Raw genomic sequence first — 19,468 nt, 5'->3', positions numbered from 1 at the left:
GATGGACGTGAGTTTGAGTGAACTCCGGGAGTTGGTAATCGACAGGGAGGCCTGGCGTGCTGCAATTCATGAAGTTGCAAAGAGTCGGACACGACTGAGCGACTGAACTGAACTGATAACCAATAAAACATCAAAAGAGTAATTATGTATATGAGTTCAACAAGAAGACTATATTTAAAAAATAAATTGACTTCGGTAATGTACTCATTTTCCACCACTTATAGTTGGATAAACTCTAAATAGTTTCATAGGTCATGGTCAGAAAATCCCGTATTTGTCTGACTGCATGACAATAAGATACATTTCCATACTATGCAACAGTAGTGCCATTAACAATATAAGCATTTATAACAAGAGGCAACAAGCCTATTAGATACATTTTAAAATTTAACTTTCTAATTCTTCATAAACAAAGAATTAAAAATTGATCTTTTGAAACACAGTATAGTCCACACATACGACCATCAATTACAACATGAAAATGTTAATTTTCTATATCTTACGAAATATCGAGGATTATTACAAGTGAAGAAACATTAACCCATACTTTGTATTGTAGTATCTACTATCTGACTACAGTTTTTCCCTGAATCATTGATGATTTTTACAATCTAAGTATTACACACAATACCAATTTTAAAAATGGCTCAAGCTCTCTTTTTTGTTAGAATATGGATATAAGCATAGATAGTATTATATCCATTTTGGTTTGAATAACAGCTCTTTGGTGATTAGAAGAGATCATAGTCATTCTTATTTTTAAGGAATAAAGTGAGTTGCAGCCTTGCATATTTTAAGCATTAAATTGTTATAAACTCAGTATTGTTATTTCTAAGATATTTTAAAAAGAAAAATTTGTTCTTTCAATATACATACATCTAAGAGCCTGGGGTCCCAGAGATATAACTGCCTTTTCAGAATTGTTTTTCAGTCAAATCAATAAATGAACACTAGACTTTACTATTAAAAACGTGTTTCCAGAGGTCCTTAACACTTGTTTTCTTCCCACACCCACTGCTGCCTGCCGCCCCTCTTTCTCCCATTGCCTCGGAGCCACAGCGGAGGATGCTGTGGTGAGGCAGGCGCGCCTCCCTGGGGCCCAGAGGAGGGACGCGGGGGCCTAGGTCTCCGTGAGCACAGACCTAGGGCCTGAGATCGCAGTTTAACCTGAATTCTGCCCCGAGAGGCTCTCTCCTGACCGCCCTCAGGCCCAGATTCCTGGTCGCAGGGACGGGTCGAGCACAGAGCCTGGCAGCAGCCAGGGGCGGAAAGGATACTTGGAGCTCCCCCAACACCTGCTGGAACCTGCCTTTGCCCTTGGCTTCCTGTGCTTTATTCCACTTGCACGCTCTGAAACTGACTTCCGGAGTTATAGTGAATGATGACAACGTTTTTAACGACCTGAAAGGTAATCTACAAAAGAGATCAAATGAGAGAGAGAAAAAGAAAGCAGTCGTCTTCTGTTTAAATGATGACAGAAGATAATTGTAGAGAAACCAAAGCAGATCACCGAAAGTGTAGAGGACTCCTATGCATCTTTTGTGAAGTTGCTACCTATGAAAGGTTGCTGATAATGCTTTGTAAGATGTCATATACAAAACAGTCTAGAAAAGACCTAGTATTTATATTATGGGCTCCTGAAAGTGTACCTTTAAAAAATTATTTATGCTAGCTCCAAAGATGCCATTAAGACGTAATTTACAGTTTTTAAACGTGAGTGGCAAGTAAATGGTTCCATGATAAAAAGGACGGGTTGACTCTAGAGAGAAATTGAGAGCTAATATAACAGTAATGAAACAGACTGACAAAGGTCTGTCTAGTCAAAGCTACGGTTTTTCCAGTAGTCATGTATGGATGTGAGAATTGGACCATAAAGAAAGTTGAGCATGGAAAAATTAATGCTTTTGAACTGTGGTGATGGAGAAGACGCTTGAGAGTCTCTGGACAGCAAGGAGCTCAAACCAGTCAATTTTAAAGGAAATCAGTCCTGAATATTCACTGGAAGGACTGATGCTTAAGCTGAAGTTCCAATCTTTTGACCACTTGATGCAAAGAACTGACTCACTGGAAAAGACCCTGATGCTGGGAAAGATTGAAGGCAGGAGAAGGGGACGACAGAGGACGAGCTGTTTGGATGGCATCACCGACTCCATGGACATAAGCCTGAGCAATACCTGGGAGTTGGTGATGGTCAGGGAAGCCTGGCTTGCTGCAGACCATGGAGTCACACAGAGACAGACACTGAGCGACTAAACTGAACTGTTACAGTTCAGTTCAGTTCAGTCGCTCAGTCGTGTCCGACTCTTTGCGACTCCATGAATGGCAGCACGCCAGGCCTCCCTGTCCATCACCAACCCCCAGAGTTCACTCAGACTCACGTCCATCGAGTCCGTGATGCCAGAGTTACAGTTACTGTTTGTTAACTGAACTGAACTGTAAGAGAACTGTAACTTGAAATAGTTTCACCTGTAAAATGACAGTGAAGTGCCATCTGTATCTTGAGGAGCTTCTATTTCTCCAGCTCAGTCAACTGGAAAAATAGGTTTTTGATGTTTTTTGGGTCCTTCCAACACAATGAATGAAGGAAATATTCATGTAAGCAGTCTATTAGAGATTGACATTAAGCTGTCTAACGCTGTTACTTTTATGTAGAACTTGAGGAATGCCTTCTCATATTTTAGCCAAAATAACTAGTTATATGCTTCCCTTGTAGCAAGCACTAGAGTGAAGATGACTGTCTTCACTGCCAATGACTGTCTTCACTGAATGCCGATTCAGTTGTGTTAACTGTGTCATCAACTTATCTTAGTACCCTCAGGTTCATTTCTATTCCCTGAATATCTTCTGAAAAGAAATGGCTGTTATTATTGTCTGTTTTCCACTGAGTATACACTATTGAATAAGTGTAAGAGTTTTATATTTATCATGTAAGTCTTGCAGTATAAAAGATATTTTGAATATCAGTTATGATGGCAATTTCTATATAAAAGTCTTAGATGGAATACTGTTTTTGAGAGCAAACTCCCCATCCTTGCAAAAATGGTCACATTGCAATAAAAATTGTGGCATATTATAGAACACTGCCTTGTTTTCCTTCGATATTTTGCAAAACAACATGTGAAACAACTCCTAGGGTAAACAGCTATTAATCTCTGAACTGGTTCATTAAAAAAAATTGTACAACATTTATGCATGATATTTTTCAGTTTGTTGGGTTAATTTGGTTTAAAAATATTCTATCCTAAAGTCAACTAATATCAAATATTGTTGTTATAGAGGGTACTCTTACAAACCTTAGTTTATTTCCTTATGTGTTAATATGATGATAAGGAATTAGTATTTTTGTACTTTGACATAAATTCTCTGCAATATCTGATTTGTTATCTGGATTAACTAGTTATTTTTAAATTCACATTTACATTGCTAAGTAGTTGAGAGGCAGAAGCAGCAGGAAGCACTTAGTATTTGGTTATAATGAAAATAATTTGTAAAATATTGTCCTTAAAAAAATTTAATAGTACTTCTCATGTTTGTTCTTCAGTGGCAAGTTGGGTCTGACTCTTTTTGACCCCATGGACTTCAGCATGCCAGGCTTCCCTGTCCCTTACTTCTCATGTTTAGGAACTTTCATTTCAGCTACTATTTTAAAAATACATTTCACAAATTGGAAAAGAATTGATATAGCAGTCAAACATTAATTGTGGGATTTGGCTATGGTCCAGATGGTTCTCCATACAGAGAATTTGATCTGCTCAGTGTGAACAGTTTGCTAGAGCTGTTTATGGCAAACACATGCTTTTGTAGCTTGTCATAGTTATCTACAAATGGCAAAACTGGACTTGATTCTACTGATATGGAAAATGGGTATGCTTATAAGCAGTGCTTATTTAGCTTAGAACTTAACCCTTAGAACTTAGTGCCTATTTAGCTTAGAACTTAACCCTACAGCTCTGAAGAATGCTTTTATTAGAAAGTAGAAAATGAAAAATCCTCCTGTTTTAATGTGTGGAAGTAATTTGAGTCTAGGTTTCCATTTAAATGGCTTGAGGGTTTTTTTTTTGTTTGTTTGTTTTGTTTTTTTCCACTGAGCAATTTTATTTCAGACTTCTAGCTATCCTTATGAATTATCCTGGACATTTTGATGCTTTTTTATAAGGTCAAATTCATAAGTAAAGCATGGGAATACTGACATATACTAAACCATATGGGTAACTGATACTTGTATCATGAAATTTTTCATTATTTTCCTCATTCTTCTAAAAAACAAAGAACTTTAAATAAGTTGTGCAGTATCTTGTTTTTTAAGCTAATTTCTCAACTTTCTTCTATGCCTCTTTAATTATAAAATAATTTCAGAGATTAAATATTGCTTTAAGCTGTGGTAATTTGATGTGTCAGACTGACACAACTGATACTAATATTAAGGTCATCTTTGAAATACATCTTTATGCATAAAGCCAAAAATACTGATAATAAATGGTTCACATGTTACTTGAGATTAATTTGATATTTGATATGATCCTTTTACTTTACAATCATTTACAATGAAACGAAGTCACAGTTAACTTTAACAGGCATATGGTGCTAATGAATGAGTAGTGAGGACAATATTTTACTGCTAGCTTGTAAAATTACAAGTGTTTTTAAAAATAAAAAACATGAAAATATTAAAAAAACATTCTATGAGACAATTACAATTATTTCAAAATAGAATCTTGTCACAAAACATCTAATTTATACGTTTATTTTTAAGTTCCCTGTGCTCAAGGGGTTGATTTAGAAAAATGGCCATACATAATTCTTGCTGCAGAGTATCTCAGCTGTTTTACAGAGACTGCCTCATCATTCCTGGACACACAATCAGTGGCAGTGTCCAGTTTCCTTACAGTTCGGTGGCGGCTATGTGCTGAGTCTATGCATGCCTTAAACATGCCTCTTAAACCACCTCTGGACGGACTGTTGTTTCAGGGCAGCTCCCCCCGAGGAATATTCTGACAAGTGTCCTGAGGATTGCCTTAAGGAGTATCCTGAAAAGTCCCTTGAGGGAAGCCTGAAGGATGGAGAGTCACAGACAGGAATGATCTTGGAGGACCAAATCAGGTAAGTGAAAGTCCTCAGGAGAAACTGGATGTGCGTCAGATTGTGATGTGAGCAAGAGATAAGCCTGCACTGTGTGCACCATGACATGTGGGACCACCAACTATAAAAGCTGTCAGAGAGATCCTACATGCTGAATAAAGCAAACTTTATAAAAACCAATGGTTCATTTTGTATGCATGTAAGATTGCACTGCCTTTTAAAAGCATACTTTAAAAATATAATCTTAATCCTTACAGGAAAAAACAAAAGAGTTTGAACGAACTAGAATGTACCAGAAATCATGAATGTGTAGAATAAGCATGTTATCTCTGAGGTCCCAACAATGATATAAAAATATGTATATATAAATTAAATAAAAAAACTTATTTCCTAGATAGATGGATAAAATATCTAGACCTGAGATACAGAATGTTTTGTGAGAGAGGTATGCAGTATTATTACTTAGTCTCTGTACTATTTCAAACAGAGCCAGCACATAATAGATGCTTAAAACATGTGAATAAACAAGTGAATAAAAGAAATTGGGTAATTTTTTGCATTCTTGACAACTCAAATTCATCTTGATTTATTTAAGAGAAGATAATTCTATAGTAGGTTAAAATTCCACTCACACTGAGGCCATAAAATGGGAATAAAAAAGTAAAACAATGCTTTCAGAGGATAAAGACAAAATACTCTCCCCCAAAATCCCAAACCAGCATTTCTCATTTTTATTATGTAAAAATTACTTGTGTGGGTAAGCAACCTAATGTTATTAAACCTCTCCTAAGCTATGGATTTTTAGTGAAAACAATGTCCTTCTATAGATTTTTCGTACCAGACATTAATTTCCTTATGACTGACAAAGTAACATGTCTTGTTTTCAGTTTAGCCCTTGTGATTAAAGTCTGAATTTCTTCTTGAAACTGTTATTTTATAGTTATTTTAGGCTTTGCGCAAAAGGAAATCTGATTTTGAAGTATGTGAATACTGCTATTTTAGGATTTTTTTTAATTTGCTGTGTTTTGGGGGGAGTTTTGATAATGTTGTATAAAAAATAAAAAGGTCTACAGAAATTCCACAGCTTAATGTGAACTCCTACTTAGCCCATATATGTCTATGGTGAAGGTCATCTCTACCTCAGCTACAAAGTTATTCACGTTCTCATTCTACATTATAAATTATGTTTTTTAATATCGACCTTCTTAAGCATTTTCTTTTTACTATTATAAACTATTTGACTGCTTTATCACCTATATTCCATAGTTCAAATGCTACAGGGAATATTAGTTTAAGGGACATAAGAGCAAATTTGAGGTGGCAGTTTTATTTTTTCTGAAGTTTCAGGCATTTTTGGCTATGTATACTACTCAGACTGAGAAGCAGCATAATGAAAGAAATTATTCAGGCAATTATTGAAAAAGGATTAGTGGTAAAATTGAGAGAAACCGTGTGCCTCTGTACCTTCTACTGTCTGAAAGACAGAGATAAGGTGGCGAGGCTGAGGCTCAAGAAGCCACTGAGGAACCCTGGGCTCCCACCAGGGAGACTATCAGAGTGAGGAACTATTAGTGAAGTAAGAATAGGATGGCTTTATGGGTTTTTCTCACCTGCACAAAAAGTTTGTATCAAAAACCATCAGTCCATGTAACCCTGGTTCACTGTCTGTAGCTTTTTTTTTAAAAAACAGATAATTAGAATATAGATTTCAGATGTCTAAAACAGCAATGCTGCTTAACACAACAGCCATTAAATCCAGGATCTAGAAATATTTCACACCATTCTACATTTATCTTTCTAGAAAAGAACTCCGAAATATGTTACATAAAGCGAAATTATTATTGTGTTGCTCAATACCGTAACATCTTATTGAAAAACCCAAACAAAAATTTTTGGTCAACCCAATATCAAATACTGCTAAGCTGCTAAATCATTTCAGTCATGTCCAACTCTGGGCAACCCCATAGACGGCAGCCCACCAGGCTCCCCCGTCCCTGGGATTCTCCAGGCAAGAACCCTGGAGTGGGTTGCCGTTTCCTTTTCCAATATTAAATGAGCTAGCAACAAATTCCTGAAAGATAGAAAGGAAAACAAAATAATCAACAAAAGGGTTAAATTACATACAGAAAATGGAGAAAGCACGACTTGCTTCCTTGCTGATGAATTCAATCAACCCTGTCAAATACGTGTTATGACCCTCATTTCACAAGGAAGGGAACTGAGGCAGAGATCACAAAATCACAGAACCAACTTTCCATTTTCCCTCCACCAATTTCTTGTATTAATATTTTCTTTGTATCAACATTGTTGTATCCTTTTACCTTTATTGGTACCCTCTGACAAGCTGTTTTCAGTTATGGGAAAGGTCTTTTAAAATGACATCCATCCATCTATCCAATCATGCATTTATAGTAAGCAGAGTTTGTGAGAATGGATGTGTAATATGTGCATTACATTTATTTTTAGTGTGTGAATGTAACAGGCTGACTATCAGAACAGCGAAGGCATCCAAACAGAACAGGAGAGAGAATGGCCACTACACTTAGGAACCAATCACATACTACTAACGCAGATCATAGAACACACGAGTGTTTCCCAGGAAACAGATGTGGATCACGTTGGAGACAGAGTCAATCTAAAGGCCTTAAGTAAAATGGAGAGGGGGGACTCTAACAGTGAGAAGTGGCGTATGCAGTGGAGATGTGGGGAGGCAGGCCTGCCTGAGGATGTTACTGAGAGAAGTCCTAGCAGGGTTCCCTACAGGACCACAAAAGCACTCAGTCTGCTCACAACCCTATCCATCATCAGTCACATCAGAATTTTCTATACCATCTTCATAGCTCCTCTTATTTCCCTTGCCTGGATTCTACTCAGATTAAAAACAGTCATCTCCTTAGTGAGGGATGAGAAGAGTGTAGAAAGGATGGGGGCACCTTCTATACTCTTCCTCAGGAGCCGGGCAGCTGCCATCTACAGTTGAATGATGCCAACCACAGGTGGGGAAGTTGTTGGAATAAAAACATAGGAGCTAACATCTTGGACTGGACATTTTCAATTTCTGAGAGGAAGCTCTGTTTTAGGAGTTCAAAAATGTGCAGGAATGAACAGAAGTTTATACTACTGGAATAGGAAAGGCATTTCTCATTGAATAAGTTTTAAATAGAGCAGTGAAAGAAAAGATGTTATTTCCAATGCTGTAGTTTGCCAATGAAGGTCTGTCTAGTCAAAGCTATGGTTTTTCCAGTAGTCATGTATAGATGTGAGAGTTGGACTATAAAGAATGCTGAATGCGGAAGAATTGATGTTTTTGAACTGCAGTGTTGGAGAAGACTCTTAAGAGTCCCTTGGATTGCAAGGAGAACCAATCAGTCCATCCTAAAGGAAATCAGTCCTGAATATTCATTGGAAGGATTGATGCTTGAGCTGAAACTCCAATACTTTGGCCACCTGATGCAAAAAACTGACGCCTTAGAAAAGACCCTGATGCTGGGAATGATTGAAGGCAGAAGAAGAAGGGGATGACAGAAGATGAGATGGTTGGGTGGCATCACCGACTCCATGGACCTGAGTTTGAGCAAGCTCCAGGAGTTGGTCATGGACATGGAAGACTGGTGTGCTGCACTCCAGTGGGTCACAAAGAGTCACACATGACTGAGTGACTGAACTGATGTAATTAGTCCACAAACTGCATATTTACATATTTAATTGTATACAGTCCTTATAGTTGATAACACTAAATTTTCTTTTTAAGAGGAAGACTGTCTTATACTGTGTATGTTTTATATTAATATTTTAGTTATATTTTTCATGGTTTCACCTAAATTTTTCTAATTCTTACAACAGAATTAGATTTGTTTCATTCTTTTCAAGTTTTTTTCCTCAACTGTGTCAAGATTTCACTTCTAGTCACCTAAAAATAAATCTACATCAATAGATTTGAAGGTATTTTTTTCTCTGCATTATGCCTAGGATATAAACTATTGCATACATTTGTTATCACCTGTACTTTATTTTCTTTTCATATTGAAAAAAAGGAAGGGAAGGAGAGGGATAATTGTTACTTTATCTTTCATGCTGACTATCGATGACACTCTATTATTGTTTCAAATAGACAGTACTTCATCAATATTAATTCAAAACTACCCAAATATTTGTCCCATTTTTTTGGTCTTTATTCTACTCTACATTCAGTGTTTGCCCTGGAATCATTTACAATCTGCCTGAAGACTTAGCTTTATTATATAAGTACACATTTGCCAGTGACAAATTGTGTCAATGTTTAGATTTTCAGTTCAGTTCAGTCGATCAGTCATGTCTGAATCTTTGTGACCTGCTGAATCGCAGCACACCAGGCCTCCCTGTCCGTCACCATCTCCCGGAGTTCACTCAGACTCACATCCATCGAGTCCGTGATGCCATTCAGCCATCTCATCCTCGGTCGTCCCCTTCTCCTCCTGCCCCCAATCCTTACCAGCATCAGAGTCTTTTCCAATGAGTCAACTCTTCGCATGACGTGGCCAAAGTACTGGAGTTTCAGCTTTAGCATCATTCCTTCCAAAGAAATCCCAGGGTTGATCTCCTTCAGAATGGATTGGTTGGATCTCCTTGTAGTCCAAGGGACTCTCAACAGTGTTCTCCAACGCCACAGTTCAAACGCATCAATTCTTCGGTGCTCAGCCTTCTTCACAGTCCAACTCTCTCATCCATACATGACCACAGGAAAAACCATAGCCTTGACTAGACGGACCTTAGTTGGCAAAGTAATGTCTCTGCTTTTGAATATACTATCTAGGTTGGTCATAACTTTTCTTCCAAGGAGTAAGTGTCTTTTAATTTCATGACTGCAGTCACCATCTGCAATGATTTTGGAGCCCCAAAAAATAAAGTCTGATACTGTTTCTACTGTTTCCCCATCTATTTCCCATGTAGTGATGGGACCAGATATCATGATCTTCGTTTTCTAAATGTTGAACTTTAAGCCAACTTTTTCACTCTCCTCTTTCACTTTCATCAAGAGGCTTTTTAGTTCCTCCTCACTTTCTGCCATAAGCGTGGTGTCATCTGCGTATCTGAGGTTATTGATATTTCTACCGGCAATCTTGATTCCAGCTTGTGTTTCTTCCAGTCCAGCATTTCTCATGATGTACTCTGCATATAAGTTAAATAAGCAGGGTGACAATATACAGCCTTGACGTACTCCTTTTCCTATTTGGAACCAGTCTGTTGTTCCATGTCCAGTTCTAACTGCTGCTTCCTGACCTGCATACAGATTTCTCAAGAGGTAGGTCAGGTGGTTTGGTATTCACATCTCTTTCAGAATTTTCCACAATTTATTGTGATCCACACAGTCAAAGGCTTTGGCATAGTCAATAAAGCAGAAACAGATGTGTTTCTGGAACTCTCTTGCTTTTTCCATGATCCAGCAGATGTTGGCAATTTGATCTCTGGTTCCTCTGCCTTTTCTAAAACCAAGCTTGAACATCAGGAATTTCATGTTTCACGTATTGCTGAGGCCTGGCTTGGAGAATTTTGAGCATTACTTTACTAGCATGTGAGATGAGTGCAATTGTGCAGTAGTTTGAGCATTCTTTGTCATTGCCTTTCTTTGGAATTGGAATGAAAACTGACATGTTCCAGTCCTGTGGCCACTGCTGAGTTTTCCAAACTTGTTGGAATATTGAGTGCAGCACTTTCACAGCATCATCTTTCAGGATTTGAAACAGCTCAACTGGAATTCCATCACCTCCACTAGCTTTATTTGTAGTGATGCTTTCTAAGGTCCACTTGACTTCACGTTCCAAGATGTCTGTCTCTAGATTAGTGATCACATCATCCTGATTATCTGGGTCGTGAAGATCTTTTTTGTATAGTTCTTCTTTGTGTTCTTGCCACCTATTTTTAATATCTTCTGCTTCTGTTAGGTCCAGACCATTTCTGTCCATTATCGAGCCCATCTTTGCATGAAATGTTCTCTTGGTATCTCTAATTTTCTTGAAGAGATCTCTAGTCTTTCCCATTTTGTTTTTTCCTCTATCTCTTTGCATTGATCACTGAAGAAGGCTTTCTTATCTCTTCTTGCTATTCTTTGGAAGTCTGCATTCAGATGCTTATATCTTTCCTTTTCTCCTTTGCTTTTTGCCTCTCTTCTTTTCACAGCTATTTGTAAGGCCTCCCCAGACAGCCATTTTGCTTTTTTGCATTTCTTTTCCATGGGGATGGTCTTGATCCCTGTCTCCTATACAGTGTCACATACCTCATTCCGTAGTTCATCAGACACTCTATCTATCAGATCTAGTCCCTTAAATGTATTTCTCACTTCCACTGTATAAACATAAGGGACTTGATTTAGGTCATACCTGAATGGTCTAGCGGTTTTCCCTACTTTCTTCAATTTAAGTCTGAATTTGGCAATAAGGAGTTCATGATCTGAGCCACAGTCAGCTCCCGGTCTTGTTTTTGCTGACTGTATAGAGCTTCTCCATCTTTGGCTGTAAAGAATATAATCAATCTGATTTCGGTGTTGACCATCTGGTGACGTCCATGTGTAGAGTCTTCTCTTGTGTTGTTGGAAGAGGGTGTTTACTATGCCCATAATATTTAATTTCAAATTGGTTTTTGTAGCATATGTGGTATATGAATTCTAGGATAAAAATCTTTTTCTTTCTGCACTTAAGATACATCACTTAATTTTCTTCTGGCTTCCAATTTTTGTCTATTGAAAAATTAGCTATTAGTTATTTCTCATATACCTGCTGGTACTGGTTTGTATATTTTACCATTAAAATACTACAGCTTTCATCCTGAGAGACCTGGTACCCAGGGGACTTCCAGCAATGTTTAGAGAGACATTTTTGGTTTATAAAGCAGGGGGTTTCTACTGGCAACAGAGAGAAGCCAATGGTGCTGCTAAATATCACACAGAGCACTAGACACTGTCACACAACTAAATATTTTCCAGCTTTAAACTATAAACCAAGGAGGTAGAAAAATACTGTTATAGTAGTTACCACATATTCCTCAGATTATCTAGGTTATATGAATAGCTGAAAGGGATAAAACTGACATGCAGCACTGTATAAGTTTAAGGTGTGCATAATAATAATTTGACATACACAACATGAAATGACTACAGTAAGTTTGCTTTATAATCATCTCATATAGATACAAAATAAACAGATGAGAACTCTTAGGACTTACTCTTCATGGCTTTTATACATAACGTTACCTATATTTACCATGCTGTACATTAGATCCCTACTTCCTATTTATCTTATAACCAGAAGTTTGTACCATATGACTGTCTTCATCCAATTTTCCCTCATTCTAACCCTTGCCTCTGTTAACCAAAACCTGATCTCTTTAAATGGGTTTATTTTTGAAGTACAATTTACCTAAAGTATTATGTTAGTTCCTGTTACACAATATAATGATTTTTTATACATTTCAAAATAATTATTATGATAATTCTGGTTACCATCTGTCACCATACAGACATTACATTATTATTGACTGTATTTCCCATACTGTACATATTATCCTCATGAAATATATTTTGCAACCAGAAGTTTGTACCTCTTAATCTCCCTCACCTATTTCTTTCCTTCCCCTCTGGCAACCACTAGAGGGGATTTTTCTCTGTATTTTTTTATTATGTCTGTTCATTTGCTTTGCGTTTTAGATTTCACATATCAGTGAAATCACATAGCATTTGTATTTGTCTGACTCATTTGACATAATACCCTCTAGGTCCATCCATGTTGTCTCACTGGCAAAATTTCATTTTTTATAGTTGAGTGGTATACCATTGTGTGTGTGTTCACATTGTCCATTCATCTATTGATGGTCACTTCAGTCGCTTCTATATCTTGGATATTGTAAATAATGCTTCAGTGAACATAGGGGTGTACTTTTCTAGATTTATGTTTGTTTTCTTCAGAGAAATATCTAGGGGTGGCTTTGCTGGTTTGTATGGTTGTCATGTTTTTAGTTTTTTGAGGAATACTCAGTACTGTTTTTCATGGTGGCTGAATCAATTTACATTCCCATCAACAACGTACAAGGTTTCCCTTTTCTCCATAGCTTTGCCAACACTTGTTTTTTCTTACAAAAGCCATTCTGACAGGTGTGAGGCTATATCTCATTATGGTTTTGATTTGCATTTCATGGATAGTGATATTTTTTATGTGCCTTAGCCATCTGTATGTCTTTGGAAAAATGTCTATTCAGATCTTCTGCCCAGTTTTAATATTTCTGTGTGTGTGTTGAGTTTTATCAGTTGTGTGTATGTGCTTAGTCACTCGGCTGTGTCTGACTTTGCAACCCCATGAACTGTAGCCTGCTAGGCACCTCTGTCCATGGGGATTGTCCAGGCAAGAATACGGGAGTGCGTTTCCCTGCCCTCCTCTGGGGGATCTTAATTATGTTACAGTTTCTGTCATCTTCAACTTCTTTCATCAGGGTCATACAATTTTCTGGGTACAATTCTTTTAACTCCTTTGTTAGATTCATCTCTAGGTATTGAATTCCTTGATGTGATTTTAAAGTATCCAGGTAATTTTAAAAGTAGGGTTTCAGTTAAGCAAGAGACCACTACTTTAAAAAATTCCATTATTTTCACTAGATTTATATTGTAAAAATTGTTATATTTATATTTTTTCTTCAAAAATTATGGAAATTTTATTTTTTACTTCATTAGTATATACAAAATAACTCCAATTGTACCTCTTGGGCCATAAAGCAAAAAGTATTTACTGTCTTGTTCTCCACAGAAAATGTTTGCCAACCCCTGAAATACATAAAGAGGTCTGTTTCATAAGCTACTAAAACAAAATTTTCTAGGAAAACTACATTTTCAAAAGTAACCATTTTCCTTCAAATAAAAATAACTTCCTTACAGAAAATATATAAAAATAAATCGGTAGAACGGCAATGTGAATTGGAATTTTAAATAAGAAAGGATCCTAAATCTAAGCTGAGACAAAATAACCCGTGAAGGTCCTTCACCATGTTAACATTCAAGTTGCTAAAGCAAAGAAGTTCAAGTCAGAAGTGTGAGTTAGTTAAAAGATGCAACTTATGTAGTTGACTTTCTAGTAATGAGACTTTAGATATACAGTCAAATTGGGAAGTAACGAAGATTTTTTTTATAAACTAAAGGTTTGGGAATCATTTTGGAAATATTGGGTTGGACAAATGTTCATTCATAACAGCTTATGAAACACCTGAGCAAACTTTCTGACCAGCCCAATATTTTACAATACCTTGAGTTTGTTGATTTTTTCTGCATCAAAAAATTGCTATTATTTACATGCTCTCTACTCTGCAGATAGCATGAAAACAAAATAATGTAAAATAAACATTTAACCTCTTTACAAGATAAGGGTAACTTAAGAATATCTAAACAATAACTGCTTTTTAGAAACAGAATAAAGGCTAAGTCAGGACATGTTCCAAATTAAAGTTAATTTTGAATTAGCATGCTACTTATTGCAAATATGCATTTTAAAACTCAATTTTTTTTAAACTGGCTGACAGCTTTGCCAGCTGAATTTCCACAAATGCGAACAACATACTTTTGCTGAACTTACAGTTTAATAGGGGCTGCATACAATGATCACTTCTTGGATATGTCAAAATTGTGATTTAATTGTTTACATCTATAGAAATCATTAAATCACATTAAACTTAGTATGAGATAGTCAAACTGCTACCTGAAGATTTGCAATATTAATGAACACATTCAGTCTAATCTCTTTTTAAAGTAATATCGCAAAGGTTGCTATTTATTAATAAAAAGTAGAGAAAACACTTGCAAATATCAGTTCAGTATCACTAATGTATATATATATATATATATATATATATATATATATATATATATATATATATATATGTGTGTGTGTGTATGATAGTAGAAACAGCTTCAACTTACAGATGTATGTAATATAGAGGACAAACTTAAACACTGTACTTTATCAAACTAGGAAATAAACATCGTAGGTAAAGCCAGATTGGCATATAGTTCAGTTCAGTTCAGTTGTTCAGTCATGTCCGACTCTTTGCGATCCCATGAATTGCAGCACGCCAGGCCTCCCTGTCCATCACCAACTCCTGGAGTTCACTCAGACTCACGTCCATTGAGTTGGTGATGCCATCCAGCCATCTCATCCTCTGTCATCCGCTTCTCCTCCTGCCCCCAATCCCTCCCAGCATCAGAGTCTTTTCCAATGAGTCAACTCTTCGCATGAGGTAGCCAAAGTACTGGAGTTTCAGCTTTAGCATCAGTCTTTCCAAAGAACACCCAGGGTTGATCTTCTTCAGAATGGACTGCTTGGATTTCCTTGCAGTCCAAGGGACTCTCAAGAGTCTTCTCCAACACCACAGTTCAAAAGCATCAATTCTTCGGCACTCAGCTTTCTTCACAGTCCAACCCTCACATCAGTACATGACCACTGGAAAAACCATAGCCTTGACTTGATGAACCTTTGTTGGCAAAGTAATGTCTCTGCTTTTGAATATGCTATCTAGGTTGGTCACCACTTTCCTTCCAAGGAGTAAGCATCTTTTAATTTCATGGCTGCAGTCACCATCTGCAGTGATTTTGGAGCCCAAAGAAATAAAGCCTGATACTATTTCCACTGTTTCCCCATCTATTTCCCATAAAGTGATGGGACCAGATGCCAGGATCTTAGTTTTCTGAATGTTGAGCTTTAAGCCAACTTTTTCACTCTCCTCTTTCACTTTCATCAAGAGGCTTTTTAGTTCCTTGTCACTTTCTGCCATAAGGGTGGTGTCATCTGCATATCTGAGGTTACTGATATTTCTCCCGGGAATTTTAATTCCAGCTTGTGTTTCTTCCAGCCCAGTGTTTCTCATGATGTACTCTGCATAGAAGTTAAATAAGCAGAGTGACAATATACAGCCTTACATATTCCTTTTCCTATTTGGAACCAGTCAGTTGTTCCATGTCCAGTTCTAATTGTTACTTCCTGACTTGCATATAGGTTTCTCAAGAGGCTGGTCAGGTAGTCTGATATTCCCATCTCTTTCAGAATTTTCCACAATTTATTGTGATCCACACAGTCAAAGGCTTTGGCATAGTCAATAAAGCAGAAATAGATGTGTTTCTGGAACTCTCTTGCTTTTTTGATGATCCAGCGGATGTTGGCAATTTAATCTCTGGTTCCTCTGCCTTTTCTAAAACCAGTTTGAACATCAGGAAGTTCACGGTTCATGTATTGCTGAGCCCTGGCTTGGAGAATTTAGACCATTACTTTACTAGCGTGTGAGATGAGTGCTATTGTGTAGTAGTTTGAGCATTCTTTGGCATTGCCTTTCTTTGGAATTGGAATGAAAACTGACCTTTTCCAGTCCTGTGGTCACTGTTGAGTTTTCCAAATTTTCTGTCATATTGAGTGCAACACTTTCACAGCATTGTCTTTCTGGATTTGAAATTGCTCAACTGGAATTCTGTCACCTCCTCTAACTTTATTCGTAGTGATGCTTTCTAAGGCCCACTTAACTTCACATTCCAGGATGTCTGGCTGTAGGTGAGTGATCACATCGTCATGATTATCTTGGTCGTGAAGATCTTTTCTGTACAGTACTGTGTATTCTTGCCACCTCTTCTTAATATCTTCTGCTTCTGTTAGGTCCAGACCATTTCTGTCCATTATTGAGCCCATCTTTGCATGAAATGTTCCCTTGCTATCTCTAATTTTCATGAAGAGATCTCTAGTCTTTCCCATTCTGTTGTTTTCCTCTATTTCTTTGCATTGATCCCTGAGGAAAGCTATCTTATCTCTTCTTGCTATTCTTTGGAAGTCTGCATTCAGATACTTATATCTTTCCTTTCTCCTTTGCTTTTCACGTCTCTTCTTTTCACAGCTATTTGTAAGGCCTCCCCAGACAGCCATTTTGTTTTTTTGCATTTCTTTTCCATGGGGATGGTCTTGATCTCTGTCTCTTGTACAATGTCATGAACATTTGTCCATAGTTCATCAGGCACTCTATCTATCAGATCTAGACCCTTAAATCTATTTCTCACTTCCACTGTATAATCATAAGGGATTTTATTTAGGTCATATCTGAATGGTCTAGTGGTTTTCCCGACTTTCTTCAATTTAAGTCTGAATTTGGCAGAAAGGATTTCATGATCTGTGCCACAGTCAGCTCCCAGTCTTGTTTTTCCTGACTGTATAGAACTTCTCCATCTTTGGCTGCAAAGAATATAATCAACCTGATTTCAGTGTTGACCATTTGGTGATGTCCATGTGTAGAGTTTTCTCTTGTGTTGTTCAAAGAGGGTGTTGCCTACGACCAGTGCGTTCTCTGGGCAAAACTCTATTTGCCTTTGCCCTGCTTCATTTCGTATTCCAAGGCCAAATTTGCCTGTTACTCCAGGTGTTTCTTGACTTCCTACTTTTGCATTCCGGTTCCCTATAATGAAAAGGACATCTTTTGGGGGTATTAGTTCTAAAAGGTCTTGTAGGTCTTCATAGAACCTTTCAACTTCAGCTACTTCAGCATTACTGGTTGGGGCATAGTCTTGGATTACTGTGATATTGAATGGTTTGCCTTGGAGACGAACAGAGATCATTCTGTCATTTTTGAGATTACATCCAAGTACTGCATTTTGAACTCTTTTGTTGACCACGATGGCTACTCCATTTGATTCCTGCCCCAGTAGTAGATATAATGGTCATCTGAGTTAAATTAACCCATCCCAGTCCATTTTAGTTCTATGATTCCTATAATGTCAATGTTCACTCTTGCCATCTCCTGTTTGACCACTTCCAATTTGCCTTGATTCATGGACCTGACATTCCAGGTTCCTATGCAATATTGCTGTTTTCAGCAATAGACCTTGCTTCTATCACCAGTCACATCCACAAATGGGTATTGTTTTGCTTTGGCTCCATCCCTTCATTCTTTCTGGAGTTATTTCTCAACTGATCTCCAGTAGCATACTGGGCACCTGCTGACCTGGGGACTTCCTCTTTCAGTATCCTATTATTTTGCCTTTTCATAGTGTTCATGGGATTCTCAAGGCAAGAATACTGAAATGGTTTGCCATTCCCTTCTCCAGTGGAACACATTCTGTCAGACCTCTCCACCATGACCCGACCATTTTGTGTGGCCCCACAGGGCATGGCTTAGTTTCATTGAGTTAGACCAGGCTGTGGTCTGTGTGATCAGATTGGCTAGTTTTCTGTGATTATGGTTTCAGTGTGTCTGCCTCCTGATGCCCTCTTGCAACACCTACCATCTTACTTGGATTTCTCTTACCTTGGACGTGGGGTATCTCTTCATGGCTATTCCACCAAAGCGAGGCTGCAGCTCCTTACCTTGGACGAGGGGTATCTCTTCACCACTGTCCCTCCTAACCTTGAATGTGGAATGGCTCCTCTCTGCCCTCCTGCACCCACGCAGCCACTGCTCCTTCAGCCTGTTTTACTGTAGAAAAATTGGATCAGTTTTCCTAAAGACCAAAAGCCAGTATGCAGTACTGATAAGAGCTCAGTACTAAATTATATCTATCTTATATAGCTTTTGTATCCAAATATTAGTTTTATATAAACTAAAATGTGTCAAATATTAAAGTGTTGCTTTCATTTATAAAGAGATGAGGCAAACATAATTTATGAAGTCATTATACCAGGCTAATATTACTGAGATTTTTTTCTCTCCTATGATCTGAGATGAAAGCTCAAATAGAATACATGTGTTTTATTCTTAGGTTCTACATAAACCTAAGTAAATGCACATTTGACAAAAACAAAAAGCCACATAGTTTATTTTTTTCCAGTGTATTATTTTCAGGAATACAAGTGATACTCTAATTAAAGTATATTTGCTGTTTGTTTTTCACCTACTAAAGGAATGAGTTAAGATTATTCTTTATTTTTCTCTCCACTCCCATTTTAAAAAGTATACAAATAAATGAAACCCAAATTTCTTAAAATCATATTATCAATAAGAAAAAAGGGGGAATACTTTAGTTTATATAACTAGCCAATGCTGAGAGTAGATATAAGCTAAAACAAGCATTCTAAGAGTTTTGCATGTTTAATATTTCTACTCTAGAATATCTGAAACTCTCCACTGGATAAGTAATGCAATAAAGATTGAAATTTCACTTTATGACCCAGATAGTCTCAAATGAAAAAATAGCCAAGTGTCCAATTCTTTACCCAAAAATTATATGCTAAATACTATTTTAGTATATAGTAAATTACACCAAACAACTCCTTCTAATCTGAAGTGAACAACTACGTGCCTTGGAAAACAGAAAACTGCAACAGCTCTGACAGACATGCTTTTTAAATGTAAACAGTTATTCAGTTCAGTTCATTTCAGTCACTCAGTCGTGTCTGACTCTTTGCGACCC

Source organism: Ovis canadensis, chromosome 6, assembly GCF_042477335.2.
Source record: "Ovis canadensis isolate MfBH-ARS-UI-01 breed Bighorn chromosome 6, ARS-UI_OviCan_v2, whole genome shotgun sequence".
Lineage (NCBI taxonomy): Eukaryota > Metazoa > Chordata > Mammalia > Artiodactyla > Bovidae > Ovis > Ovis canadensis.
The sequence above is the reverse complement of the archived record's forward strand: the minus strand, read 5'-3'. Positions refer to the sequence as shown.